The sequence below is a fragment of the Drosophila serrata genome, unplaced genomic scaffold (assembly GCF_035046125.1).
Source record: "Drosophila serrata isolate PLE 108 unplaced genomic scaffold, ASM3504612v1 contig_272, whole genome shotgun sequence".
Taxonomy (NCBI): domain Eukaryota; kingdom Metazoa; phylum Arthropoda; class Insecta; order Diptera; family Drosophilidae; genus Drosophila; species Drosophila serrata.
The window spans coordinates 3,937,996-3,951,348 of NW_028257170.1; the positions used below are offsets into that span (position 1 = coordinate 3,937,996).

Consider the following 13,353-nt stretch of genomic DNA (forward strand, 5'->3'; position numbering starts at 1 on the left):
GGAAATTGCATGGCTTGCATGGTAAAAATTCTCCAAGTGCACAATTACGTCTACATTTTAGGTGCATGTGGACCTGGTGCCCATAACAAACGTAACAAACGTAACGAAAACAATTACACGAAAGAAATCCTCAAAAAGCACACGGGAAACGAGACTGAGAATACAAGTTCCCTCAAGTTCCACTTCACCCCCACACACCCCTGATTTGCCACGCTCATCCACCTGCTCAGGGACTGCTCAGTGAACATTAAAATAACAAAATCCAAACAACGCAAACTTTGAGTGCAATACCAACAAGAGAAGCCTAGGATACGAAAACGGAGAGAGAGAGAGAGAGAGTGCACTGGGAAAAAAATGGTGAAGATATTAATAAACTAAAAGATTTTAGTATTGAGTATTTAAATTGTAAGATTTATGTGTTTAATAAATAATTTACCAATGAAAAGGTATTCAATGCTTTCAAATGTATCACACTTTATAATAAATGTATCAAGAAATAACTGCCAAAGTTTACAAGGATTATAAATTAATTAAAAAACTAAAATTCCACAAATTAGGTTTTGAATATTTTTAAAGATTTCTCCTTCAGTATTTTCATAAAATTAAAAATACATTATTTTTCCACATGTAGTCCCTGTGAGGCAGAGAGTGCAAAGCTCGCCAGGACGTCGCCAGTCAGTCTCGGCGGGGATTCCGCTCTCGCCTTCGCGCTCGCTCGCTCTCAATCTCTATTTCACTCTCTCTCTCTCTGTGTGTCTGCGTGGAAGCCTACAAAATCGGGGAAAGCTTTTGGGCCGAGGCCTCTGCGAAAGCGAAGCCCCCAAAGTCGTCGGAGAAGTGGAGCCAAACGGTCAGGACGCGGAGCTCCGCTGAAAAATAATAGAAAAATACAGAAGCTAAGAGCGAGGGAGGAGAAACTAAAAAAAATACAAATTATACAAATCGCAGCCCAAATCGCGCTTCGTGGAAAAGAAAGAGATAATCATTAAAATAAACGCAGATTAATCCGACTAAACCAAACCAAAAGTAACCAGCAAATAAAGTGTTTTAAACAAGAAAATGCCAGTTCAAGAAAAACGCCAATTATGGGCAGCCTAAGGCGCAAGAAGGAGAGAGACAGGGCCACTCTGGCTCTTCCATGTTGTTGTGTGTAATGTGTGAAACGATTTTCCTCCTCCAACATTCTGTTTCTTCGTTTTCATTTCAATTTTCCTTATTTTTTTTTGGCCAATATGCACGGGGCCTGTAGATACAGCCAAGACCAGGCCGAAATAGGGCCTCAAAGAAGTCCTCTTCATTAAATTGTTAGCAGAGAAAGCAACAAAAAATAAAATTAAAAAAGAGAGGAAAATATTAAGCAGAAAAGAGGCAAGGCAACAACAACGGGGGAAACTTTTCCGAGGAAAACATCAAGGAAATAATAACCTTGAAGGCTTCTGGCCAAGGCTCTCGACTCGCTGTTCGAGGCCCGAGGCACTTCTGGGCTCGCGTACAACATGGCGTATGGTTAATAAACCGAAAATAATAAAAACATGTGCAACAAAATGTGCGTGCGTGCGCGCTTCTGTGCGTGTGTGCGAGTGTGTGCTAGTATGTGTACTAGTGTGGGTGCCAAATAAAATATTAAGCAAATAAATATAAGCGACTCCGCGAGAACTCGCAACTCTACGCGATTCCCGATGACGCATTCGAGAAGAGTAGGGCAGAAGGTTAAATTACACAAAACGTCAAATCCAACGCCACGTACGACAGAGCATTGTTCGGAGTCGACAGTCCGAAATTCGGAATCGGATATAATCGGTCGGGATATAAACTAATAGAGCTCCCCGTAATACCCAGCTCTATCTCGAAAAAAAAACCAAAAAATACCCACATATATTTGGATAAATAATACAAGTTAAAAAAGTGTTGAAATAACTCTGCAGAATCTCAAGCAAAATATATTTCAAAAATTTACTCAACCAGAAAATGGGCTTAGCTCTCTTCTAACAGCGAGAGAGAGAGAGCGAGCTTGGGTTGAGAGAAAGAGAGAGTGGGGAGAGAGCGTCCTGTTCGCGAACTCACCACGATAAAGTACAACAAAGGAGGAAATACTTTCACTCTCGCCACAACGTGGCGGCATCGAGAGGCAGGAAGCGCATAAAGTGACAGACGGACGGACAGACGGACAAGCGGACAACGGCGCTGGGAACTAATTCAAAGGGAAAACTTTTTGCATGCCACAAGCAGCAGCAGAAGTAGCAACAGCAACAGCAGCAGCAACAGCAACTGCAGCAGCATCAGCTGACTGGCGCAGGAAGCGCGGCAGCGGGACAACAACTGTGTTGCGGACAGGACAAGCGTCCGGTCCTGTCGCAATCAATTCAATAGGAGCCTCCAAGCAAAACACTGGCCACGGACTCCGCCACACCACCAGCAACACACACCACTACTACTCATACACACACAGGCAGAGAGACAGAGAGGCCCCAGCAAAACGGCAGTTTTAATGTATCCTTAGAATTCCAAACAGGTGAGCATGCAACCCGAAAAGTGAACACACACAACAGATAAGGCTCAAATATGTAGAAAACTGTGAAAGGACTTTGTGATGTTCGCATAATAAATCATTGTGTTTAGAGTTTTGAATGGGGCGATAAGTTTGAATGTGCTTGGATGTGTGCAAAAAAGTTGGGAATATGTCACCAGGGAAATGGAATGAATAACATATTCATTCCTGTTCATTTTTAACTCTTATAATTATGTGTACTAAAGGGAAAATGTGCATTTAGAAATAGGAATAAAATTCTAGCGAGAGGGAAATGTTTTCAGGAAGAATTAATCTCTGAATAGATTAAAAACTTTCCCTCTTTAATGTTTGGCTTATATTTGCAACAAGTTTTTCCAAATTATTGAGTGGATCTTCAGTATTTGCTATCATTTGCAAAAATATTTATGGAATTCTTTGGAATTGTTATAAATTGTTAAATTGAAGGAGAGCCTGTTACCTGAAAAAATGTATTAAAAAATATTTAAGCTTGAAATTAAAATATGCCAGAGATGTTTCACATTCAAAATATTTGTCTTCAAAGACAAATATTTTTTTTTAATTTTAAAATACAATTTTATGTTCCTTAATATGTAGGGAATATTTTTTTTCAATAAGTAAAACTCAATAAGGAAACTATCCTTCCACTTCCTTGGTCACTTCTATTTTAAGCTTTGCCACTACTACAATTCCTTCTAGTTTCTCCAAATAATTAAGGTACCTCTCCTTCAATTGAGTATGAAATCCTTGCCCAAAAGCCATTCTCTCCTTCAAGGACACACCTTGGTTCTTCCCTATCTCAAGCAGGGTTCGGCACTTGCACCCTTCAAATGCTCTTCAATTGCAGCACTTTTATTCTTTTTCTCAGCTCTTCATGCTGCAATTTGCCTTTAATTGCGAACGCCCTCGGTGCAGTCTTAATTTGCATAAATTTTTACGCGAACACCCCTCCCCCCTGTTCGACTTTCCACTTTCACTCGTAATAACCACAACTCAGTTTCAATTAAAAGCTCAGCCATCAATTATGCAAAGCAAAAACGATGGCAGCGTGCCGAAAAATTAAGCGGACAGCAAAAAGAATGCTGCATACTTTCGGGGCGATCCAAAGAGTGAGAGAGTGAGCGAGAGAGGTGGTGAAATAATAATAATAATAATTCATGAATAATTCGTTGAAATTTTGCTGTAAAAATCAATCATGCAAGCGGGAAAAATTATACTACGTCGACCGCAGAAATGCCAAAAATCAAATTTTCATTTTCAATTAGTGTGAATGCTGAGCGGCAATCAAACAAAACGGCGCACGTGCTAAATAGGCAAATATCACTCATACGCCGCATTGTCTCCCTTTGCTCCCCAATGTCCTGTCCGGGCTGCCAGGCGCTTCCGCTTTTCGGCAATTAATTAGGCGCAAATTTTAATTAAATGCCGTCGTCAGTGTGGATGGAAATGTTCTCCCGATGACGGCAGTTGGCAGTCAGTCGGTTCATGGCCAAGTAGCTTTGCTCTCCCTTACAGCGCCGAGCTGTGACACAAACTCATTAAATAGTTATTACTTAGCCCATGTCCCAGGCAAGTGTCAACCACGAATGTGTTTTTTTTTAGGTTATTAATATCTCACTCGATTTTTTTGTTTTTTTTTGTTGACTCTATGTCGTTAATAATGGTTATAGTTGGGGCTAACGATAAGGTGGCGTTAAAATTGTGGGTCAAGGTGGGTTGGTTGGTTTTTAAGCGGCAAAATTGCGAAATTATTAGGAAAATAGAAAGCTATTAAGCTGATTAATAATTAAATAATGAAGTCAAAGCCGCAATTCATTATTTAATAAAATAGTAAATGTATGAGTGTCGATTTAAATCGATTTTAGTTATAATAAAGGGATTAAGTGTAGGGATTAACTTATTTGCAGTGTTCTTTTTAATATTATATTATTTTAATCTTGTAAAGAGTATTATAATTTTAGTTAGAAGCTTGTTACGTTGTGAAGGAGTCATTTGCAACCCTATAAATATTTTTCATCAGCATCAACAGACGAAAAAGTTCAAAAAATTATCGTTGCTAGCCATATAAAAATTAGCATAGAAAAGCTTGCCAAACTAAAATAAATGCTTTGATTTGCCGAAAAACTGTTCATATAAAAATGCCTATAAAAATCGATTCAAGGAAAGCGATTCGATCCTGTAATTTAATTGCAAATTGCAAAGGTATATAATCTTGGACCTTCCGAAGTTAGTTTCCTTCTTGTTGATTTAGTTTTTATATTATTTGGAGCACGTCTAAGAATATGAGTGGCTTTTAAAACAAGTTCCCAAATGCTTAACTTAAAATTAACTTGAACATAGTAAAAGCTAATTTCTCCTAAGAAAGTACCCTTAAATAATTACCTAAAACCCCAGTTAAAGTCGTTACTTAAGTTGTATATCAATAACCAATTTATTGCTGATACATCTGGTATCGATTTGAGGTTACGCGACTCCTTCCGGTTCGTGGCCGCAAACTTTAATTACTGCCATCATAAACAGAGCCCAATGCCCAACCCAACGACGCAATCGACCGCAAAGGTGAGAGAAAGAAATTCCAATAATTGTTTTATGCTATGTCAAGGTGTGGGCAACACCCGCCGCCCCTCCTCTTGACATTCCCCAAAGGCACCGCAGTTTTTTCTGCTCCTTTCTGGCAATCATTAAGTGGCCACAAAAAAACCAAAAACCAAAACTAAAGCAAACCCAGTCGAGCCGAGCCCTTCCTGCGTTTAGTTTTCGGTGGCATAACAATCAATCCTGGCTGTAGGAGCCTCAAGAGGAAGGAAGGATGGAGGTAGGGCCACGCACAGGTGTCCAGTCAGTCGGTTTTTTTGGGTGGAAATCGTTAAGAGGTAGGCGGGGGCTGCCATATCAAATAATCCTTTTTTTGTTCAGGCTCTCGTATATATATATATGTCTATATATGTGTAGGTATTTAGCAAACTCAAACTTGAACACTTCAAGAGCTCATTAAGTGGGCTAACCTTGATGGAGGACGCACGGGATGGTCGGAGGGGGAGTGTGGCGGGTGTCCTTAGAAATGTGGCAAGTTTTCCTCTTAATTCACTTAAGACTTTTGGTTTGAGTTTGCCAGGACGCACGGCACCGCCTCGTCGCACACATTGTAAATGGAATATCCTTCTGCCACGACGAGGTGGCAATTGAATGTGGGGACTTCGTCGTCGAGTCCTTTAAGTATCTTGTATTAAGAAAGTTTCCCCCAACCACCCCTTCCGCCTCCCGCCTCCCGCCTCCTGGCCATTGAATTGATTGCAGGACTTGGCGCCCGAAAAGGAGGTCTTGATAAAGCGTTCACCATTCAGCTGTAGTTTTCCATAGGCAAATAGAAAAATATTCATAAAACTGAAATTGCGATTTGTCCTTGCAACTTTTCTGCCATTTCCACTCATTTCTTTCTATATTCTATTGCTTTTCTTTCTATTCTTTTTTTCAATTTCTGCCGTGAAACCTACAAGGGATGTAGGATAATAGATTTGCGTCTGTGCGAGTGCCTCGCTTAACCTTTTTTTTTTAGGATTGCTCCTCGTACGCTCAGAAACCCCGGGAAAATTGCTTTAAATGGGTTTCTTGCCTTTGGCTTTAGGCCATGTTTCGCTTTGAGGCTTCAGCAAAGTCTATCGGTGACACTAATTGCTGGCTTATTATCCTTATTTGTGGCGGGTCCTATCCCACGCAATTCAGCGATTATGATGACTCTGATAAAATGCTGAATTATTTATTGCATTGCGGGGTTTTTACTACATTTTAAGAGATAATTTGTATACTTAGTTTAGAGGAATCTCTTAGATAAATATAATTAAAATTTAACTAACTTCTATTAATGGTATTATTATAGCTTTTCCTTATAGGAAAATTCTTTTATTTTCCTTCTTATATTGTAGAGTATTCCATTGCTCATCGCGTTATTGTCTTCACTGTGTGTGTGTGTCTCTCTTTCTCTGTGTTTTTGGCCCCATTGTGTGTTGGCCTGTTTATGTATTTATTATTGATTTTGGCTTGGGCCCCATTTGGTCTGGCAGTTTATTTTTGGATTTTATTTTCATGACAATGGGTGGTTTATTAACTTTCAGTTAGCTGACACAATAATTAAGCGGCTTATGAGCTGCAGTTTGGCAAGCCGAATTATGTGAAATATTCCCAAAAAAGAAGAAGATTTATGGGAAAATTAATGAAGGCTTCCACCCAGACTTAAAGTCTGAATGACAAGCCTGGGGGGCTTCAATTGATTCATAATTGAGATATATCGTATGGTAATGCCTTGGCCCAGGTCAGAGGACATGTTACCTGTATGATCCTTACTGTCAGCATCTCGGTATCCTTGTATTTGTATGATTATTAATTCCCCTCATAAATTTCAATTTTCAAATGCACCAAATTTTGAAGTCGCAGCAACATCGTTAGCCTGGGCAAACGACATCAAGGCAAACAACTAGAATTCCTGGCCGACATAACATGTTTGCAGGACCTCTTCTTGCCTGTCTATGCCTGTGTGTGTGTGTTCGTCCTTGTGCGTGTGTGTGTGTTTGCTGGCCAAGTTGCGTGAGTTCTTCATTCAACTTGAGACTTTGTCGACTACTCGAGTGCTTCTTTGCTAACCTGAAACTGAACTCCCGCCATTCCGTGGCAGTGTGTAGGTAGTCCTACGTGTGTCTATATATCCTGCTGCTCCTCCTGTTTTTTTTTGTTTCATTTTTTGTTCGCCGGAGACCAAAACTTTTCGTGACTGGACAAAATGCTGCTCGGCGTTTTGTAGGAAATGCCAGCCTGTCCTGGCTGTCCTGTCTCTCGTTGGCACACACACACACACACACACACACCCTTTCCTCCCCCCCCTCCGAGTTAGTTTCATTTGCCTTTTACATTTCCACACATTTCCTACTTTATTTTTTTTTGTGTGCCTCTGCACATGGCAAAAACCTCAACTAAGTATGTTTTTTAGTTTTTAATTTTTTGTATTTCCTTTTTCTGCGTGGGATTATAAAGAATGTGGATTTTAGTTGCAAAGGGAATGCATTTACAGCGAGAGGGAAAAAATACTCGTTTTTTATTGAAATAAGGATTAAAATTATACTTGAAAGACTATAAAAGGACTCACCAAATACAGTTCTACTCATTTATATCTCTTAAAAAAAGACTACTTATCTTTTCTCTCTGTGTAGTTGCGTGTCTGTGCATAGACGACCTACTCAAAATAGGGGAATATGGTTGAGAAAAAAGGGGGGCTGGCTGGAGGGACAGCGAGACGACGCTTTGCATATTTATTTTATTTGATTTCTGTTCGCTTTTTTTTATACGTTATACATTTTTTCCTTTCCTTTTGGGTTTTTAGTGGGGGGAACCCCTGATATTCCCGCTTATATAACAAACGCGACGTGTGATTAAAAATTCGTAATTTGCTCGTATATTTGGTATACCCGTGCGCTGCCTAGCTCACCTGCTGCTACCCTTCTTTGTGTGTCATGTTTTTTTCGTAGCATACCTGAAGGCGTTCCACTTCCCTGCTCGACTTTTCACCTCTATTTTTTTTTTTTTTTTTGCTTCTGTTGAGCGTGTTTTGTGCCATTTTTGCTGCTGCTGTTGCCGTTCTTCGTGCTTCATTAATATTTAATTAAAAAATCAATAGTTGACATGTAAGTCAACTTGGTTTGTTCCTCTTTCGGGTCTGGTTTTGTCGTACCTTTTCCTCGGTTCGTACTTCTTGGGGCGCTTTTTTCTTTTGGGGTTTTCCTAACTTATGCATGTGCATTTGTGCATATCTTATTATAACAGATTTTCTTTTCGCCGTCTACGTGACGCTTCAGAAAGATATTCTTAAGAAAGAACCACACCCTCGATGTGTTGGCACAAGAAAATTAAAAAAGCCCCAGAAAAGAAGCAGGAGAAGTATGTGGAATTTAACATTTTTATACACGTGTCGGGTTCTTAGACTTACAAAAAAAAATGGTGAAAGGAAAGTAGGACTTAAGGACATTTATAATACATACTTTAAAATATCACAAAACTTGAATTTAAAGAGAAACCTTACAAAACTCAGTGCCAGCGCTGGATTTCTTCCACTATATTTGCAACTAATTTGTAAATTCCCTTGCTTTAGGCTCCCATCTATTGCTGTTATTGATCTAAGCTTGATTCCCGATACTCTATGTATATATAAACAAGGTCCTCAAATAACCAAAGGCCCCGCGGTAATTGAGCCTCAACATTCTCGAGCTGATTAATACATGAACATGTGCACTTTGCATTATGTATGTGCGAGCCTTGTTCGCGTCACTGTAGCCCGTGTCCTGGCCCAAGGAGCTGCGCCATTGTTCGAAGTCAAGTGGCTGATGTCCTTGGATTATCTTTCATCTGCGGGTAATCAATATGCTCCAGAGGCGAAATTGAATTTTGCTCGCTGGTTATGCAATTACTTGAAAACAAGACATTCGTGATTATGGCCTCAATAGCATTAAATGCATGTAGACTTTAAGGATTTTTCCTAAAGCCTCTTTAAGCCTGTCAAGAAGCCATTTTGTAATTGCAGCCAAACACTTGAATTTGTTCATTAAATTTTAATTGTGGTTTGACACAACTTAAGCTGCCTTTTTGGTATCAAAATTTGAAATACGAGGATACAAGGATGCAATTAAGCAAACAAAAGTTGAAATGCTAATAAAATAGTACAAATTCATTTTAGATTGGAATTATTATTTATGTGCTTATATGAATTCGCTCGCATTTTAATGAAATTATTCATCAGTATTTTGCCCAAGAGCATATCTCTCATCTCTCATATTTCCTTCTCTTCATTTGGCTATCAGCACGTTGCATTTTCTGGCTTATCACCAGCTTAATAAGAATACCAGTTTCTCAGTTACCAAGTTTCTCAGTCTCTGAGTCTGAGTTTTGTTGGAATAATGAATGAAAATGCACATATTTCCATGCGAGCGTCTTGGCGTTGAGTAAACAAGGAAAAGTCACGTAACTCAAGTCTTTGCTCGAAGATCTCGTTCAAGATTTATTGACAGCACCGGAAACGGGAAATGGGCAAGACACATGTTCTCGTGTCTGTGTGTGTGTGTTACCTTCCTTTTATTTACGCGCAATTAACCCAGTTACAAGTTCGACATGCCGCTGAGGCAAACGTCGTCCTCACTCGTATATATCCTGCATTTATCATAATTACTTCCCCCAGAAATTTACCGCCAAAAAAAGTGAAAGCGAAAAAAAACAGAGTAGAGACATTCCTGATGATGATGATAAACGTTGATGAATGCTCGGGGCCTCAGCGAAATTCTGCTGCTTTGGTTAATGTTTTAATATGCCTCTGGCAACTATTAAGCGCACTTGAAAAGCTGAACCTTAAATGCCGGTCGCATATTAAACATTAATAATTAATGAACGGCGAAAGGGGTTTTCGCCGTTGAAATAAATTCTTTTCCATAGCATACATTTCAGGGCACACGCACTCCTTCTCCTTGAACGTCGGTGTGCAAGTGTGTGTGTTTGTGTTTGGCATGCAAATATTCAAACATCGAAATGTGCTCAGCAATTATTTTGAAAATGCAAACAACTTGAAACAACAAAAAACCAAACAAATGCGACAATTGCAGTCCGTGCATTGGACCAAAAAGGACGTTACAAGACAAGCGTTTGCAGGACTTTACACAGGAAAAATAATATTATGAATAAATGATTAAATGATCAATTTAAATATTTGACAGACAAAGGTATTTTTGATCATTTTTTATAGCAAAATTTCTGTTTGATTTCAGATAATGATAATAATACTTATAATTATTATTGTTGTCATTATTCTGTAGTGATTTTTCTCTCTGTGCACACACAGTCAGCTAAAACATGCAACATGCAAACTGACTAGGCTCGAGTGCCATAAAAACTGGAGTGAACAATATACAAAACTTATTTTCAAATCAAACAAACAGCAAAAACCATAGTGTATGTCGGGCCTGTGGCCAAGGGGGCAGGGTACCAGGCAGGGGGGCAAAGGGGGCAAAGAGCGGCGGGTAGTGACAACAGCGAAACAGTTACAGTTACAAAAAAAGCGCCAGCTGCTGGAAGCAGACAAAAAAATAGGAGAACAGGAACCCTGCACAGTGGGTTGAGTTCTACTGAATTTAAGTCCCTAGAGTTTTGAGAACAAACACCATTGTTTTTAGCTGCTTTTAATCCTTAATTTTAGCTTCAATATTTTAAATAGATTGGAAACAATTTAATTTAGATGTAAACCAGTAAAAGGTTAAACAATTCTGAAATATTTAGAACTTATTAGTTTAGCAAAAACAAAAACATGAATAAATATTAACAATCTCAGCTAAAATAAAGTCTATTTCTATTTTTTAACCTCACCCAAGAACGTACATAAATATGTCTTGTTCTTGGCATTTAATATTTATTTTATGTATTTTCATCTATTTACCTTTATTAATTATTGCTATTTATAAGAGAAATACATTTTTTCATAAATAAATCTTACTGCTTGTAATTAAAATTGGTAAAATACAAAAATCTTACTATTTGTACCTACTTTTTGTAAGAAGTATTCTATGATTCTATAAGTATCCTAAGGATCTGGCATTAAACAATTAAATAAGCAAGAAATCAAATTTAATAAAACGTTTAATATATGAAACGAATAAATAGTTTTCGAACCACAGTGCATCTATGCACTCTCAACGGTCTCCGACTGGCACAAACCAGAGTCAGACTAACAAATTCCGAAAAATGTCACATTGCGCACATGAAAAATGTCCTTGTGACAAAGCGCCAACGCCAAGCGGCGGCAAGTGCGGTTGTGTGTATGGGGTGTGCGGTCCCTCTGTGTGTGTGTGTGTGTGTGTGTGTATGACAGTGTGTGTGTGTGTGTGCGAGTGTCAGGGTGCGAGTGCTGCTGGCTTTGCTTTAGCAAGGTCATGAGTAAATACGTTTGGAGCATGCTGTTTTTGCCGTTTATTCTCTAACAAAGCCAAGGCAGCAACAAGAACAAAAAGGAAAAGAATAAATAAAATAAAATAAAATAAAATATAGAGGAAAAAAGTTGAAAGGAAACAAAGAGAGAGAGAGAGAACAGAGAAATTTATTGTCATATGTATATATTATATATGGGAAAGCTTCTTGCTGATGCTTCTTATTGATATTTATACAAAATACATTGCCTCGTCCTGCGACTCTAGGAGAGTGTGAGTGTGTTGTGTGTGTGGCTCATTTGTAATGGCGTCTGCTTGCCAATTTGTTGTGTGTGTGTGTGTGAAAAAGAAATGCAAATGTGTATCGGTAAATCAAAAAGGACATTATTGGCTGCTTGTTAGACGTAAGCACAATTGCCAGCCATTACGTAGGTAAATGTCTCTGTGTAGGTGTCTAGTGTCTCTCTGTGTGTGTGTGTGTTCGTGTTTGGCATGTCCTGTTTGCTATTGCCGTGTCTGTGTTTGTGTTTGTGTTTGCCAATGGTCGACCGCTAAGTGCGCTTAAGCGTCAAACCAAATTGGCCGACGCTTTGTTCTTCTTCGCCAGCGCTTAGTTGAAAGTGCACTTTCCCTTGCTTTTCCCCAAAGCACACACACACGCACACACCTCTATTACCTCTCCAGAAAGTCATACAGAAAATATAAAAAAAAACACGCACACATACTCGAGTCCTTTGAGCACTCGAAACTTATTTGCTATTCTCGCACTCGATTAAGCGGCCAGCACTTCGTTTATGGCTTTGATGCTTCTTTTATTGGCATAATCGATGGCCAACTTTTTTTTAATTGAATTCGACGGCCAGTTAAAAAGTTACGGCCCTTGGCCCCAGCTTACTCAATTTTATATATTTGTTCAGTTCAATTTGAAACTTGTATGGGTTTTGACAATGGAATGAATACACATTCAATTTGATTTATTTTCACACACGAAGTGAGGTGTTAAATTAGTTTTTAAATTCAATTTAACTCTGAAGTTTTGGAAATGTATCCTTAGCGAATATTTTGATTTAGTTAAGTAACTTTAAAATACTGAAAAATCTTGTTTGTTTTAATTTTAAAACAATGCAGGGTATTAAAATTGCAGTCAGAAGCTTACAACGAGTGAAGGAGTCATTTCCGACCCTATAAATCATATATATTCTTGATCAGCATCAACAGCAGAGTCAATCTAGCTTTATCCAATAAAAATTTAATTTTTTCAAAATTTTGAAAATTTTATAAGGTGTAAGTTAGACCGTTGAAATTGTCAAAAATTGATCAAAATTTTAATTTTTTTTACATTTTAAACTGAGTATGCAGATTTAGTAACCTAATAAAAACTAATATAGGAAAGGTTTCCGAATTAAAATTAAAGCTTTTTTGGCTTATATATGGATATTTAAAATTTTAATTAGTCCCAAAAAATTAGCTTACAAACATATCTCTAAATATCGATTTATATTTTCTTCCTTTTTAAGTTTAATTTGAACTTTTTGGAGTAGTGAGTAATTTTCCTAGATCTTTAGTCAGATAATCTAATTATCTTATATCTTAAAAATGATTAATTTTATTTCGTAAACTTTCTGTAAACAAAATAACGACATTAAAGTCTACTTATGTACTTATTTACTATTTAATACCACTTCCTATGTTATTAAAGCAAACCACCATTTGATATACACACCCAAAAAAACTTGTTTAAAAGAACAATATATCTTTTGATGACTGATAAACGTGACCTGCACGTTACATTGTGCCACATACATATGCTGCATGTTGGCTATATTCATTTCCTGTCTCTGATAATGGGGTTAAAGCTACATGTGTGCGATTTATTGT

General features: G+C 38.1%; 1 protein-coding gene across 2 annotated transcripts in view; it reads left to right on the top strand.

The window, feature by feature from the left end:
- The first annotated feature begins 822 nt into the window (after positions 1-822).
- dysc (whirlin protein dyschronic) overlaps positions 823-13,353 on the top strand; it is a 38,197-nt gene continuing 25,666 nt past the window's right edge. For both annotated transcript variants that reach the window (XM_086834348.1, XM_086834347.1), the window contains exon 1: positions 823-2,512. The gene's annotated coding sequence lies outside the window, so the exon portion shown is untranslated. The remainder of the gene's footprint in view (positions 2,513-13,353) is intronic.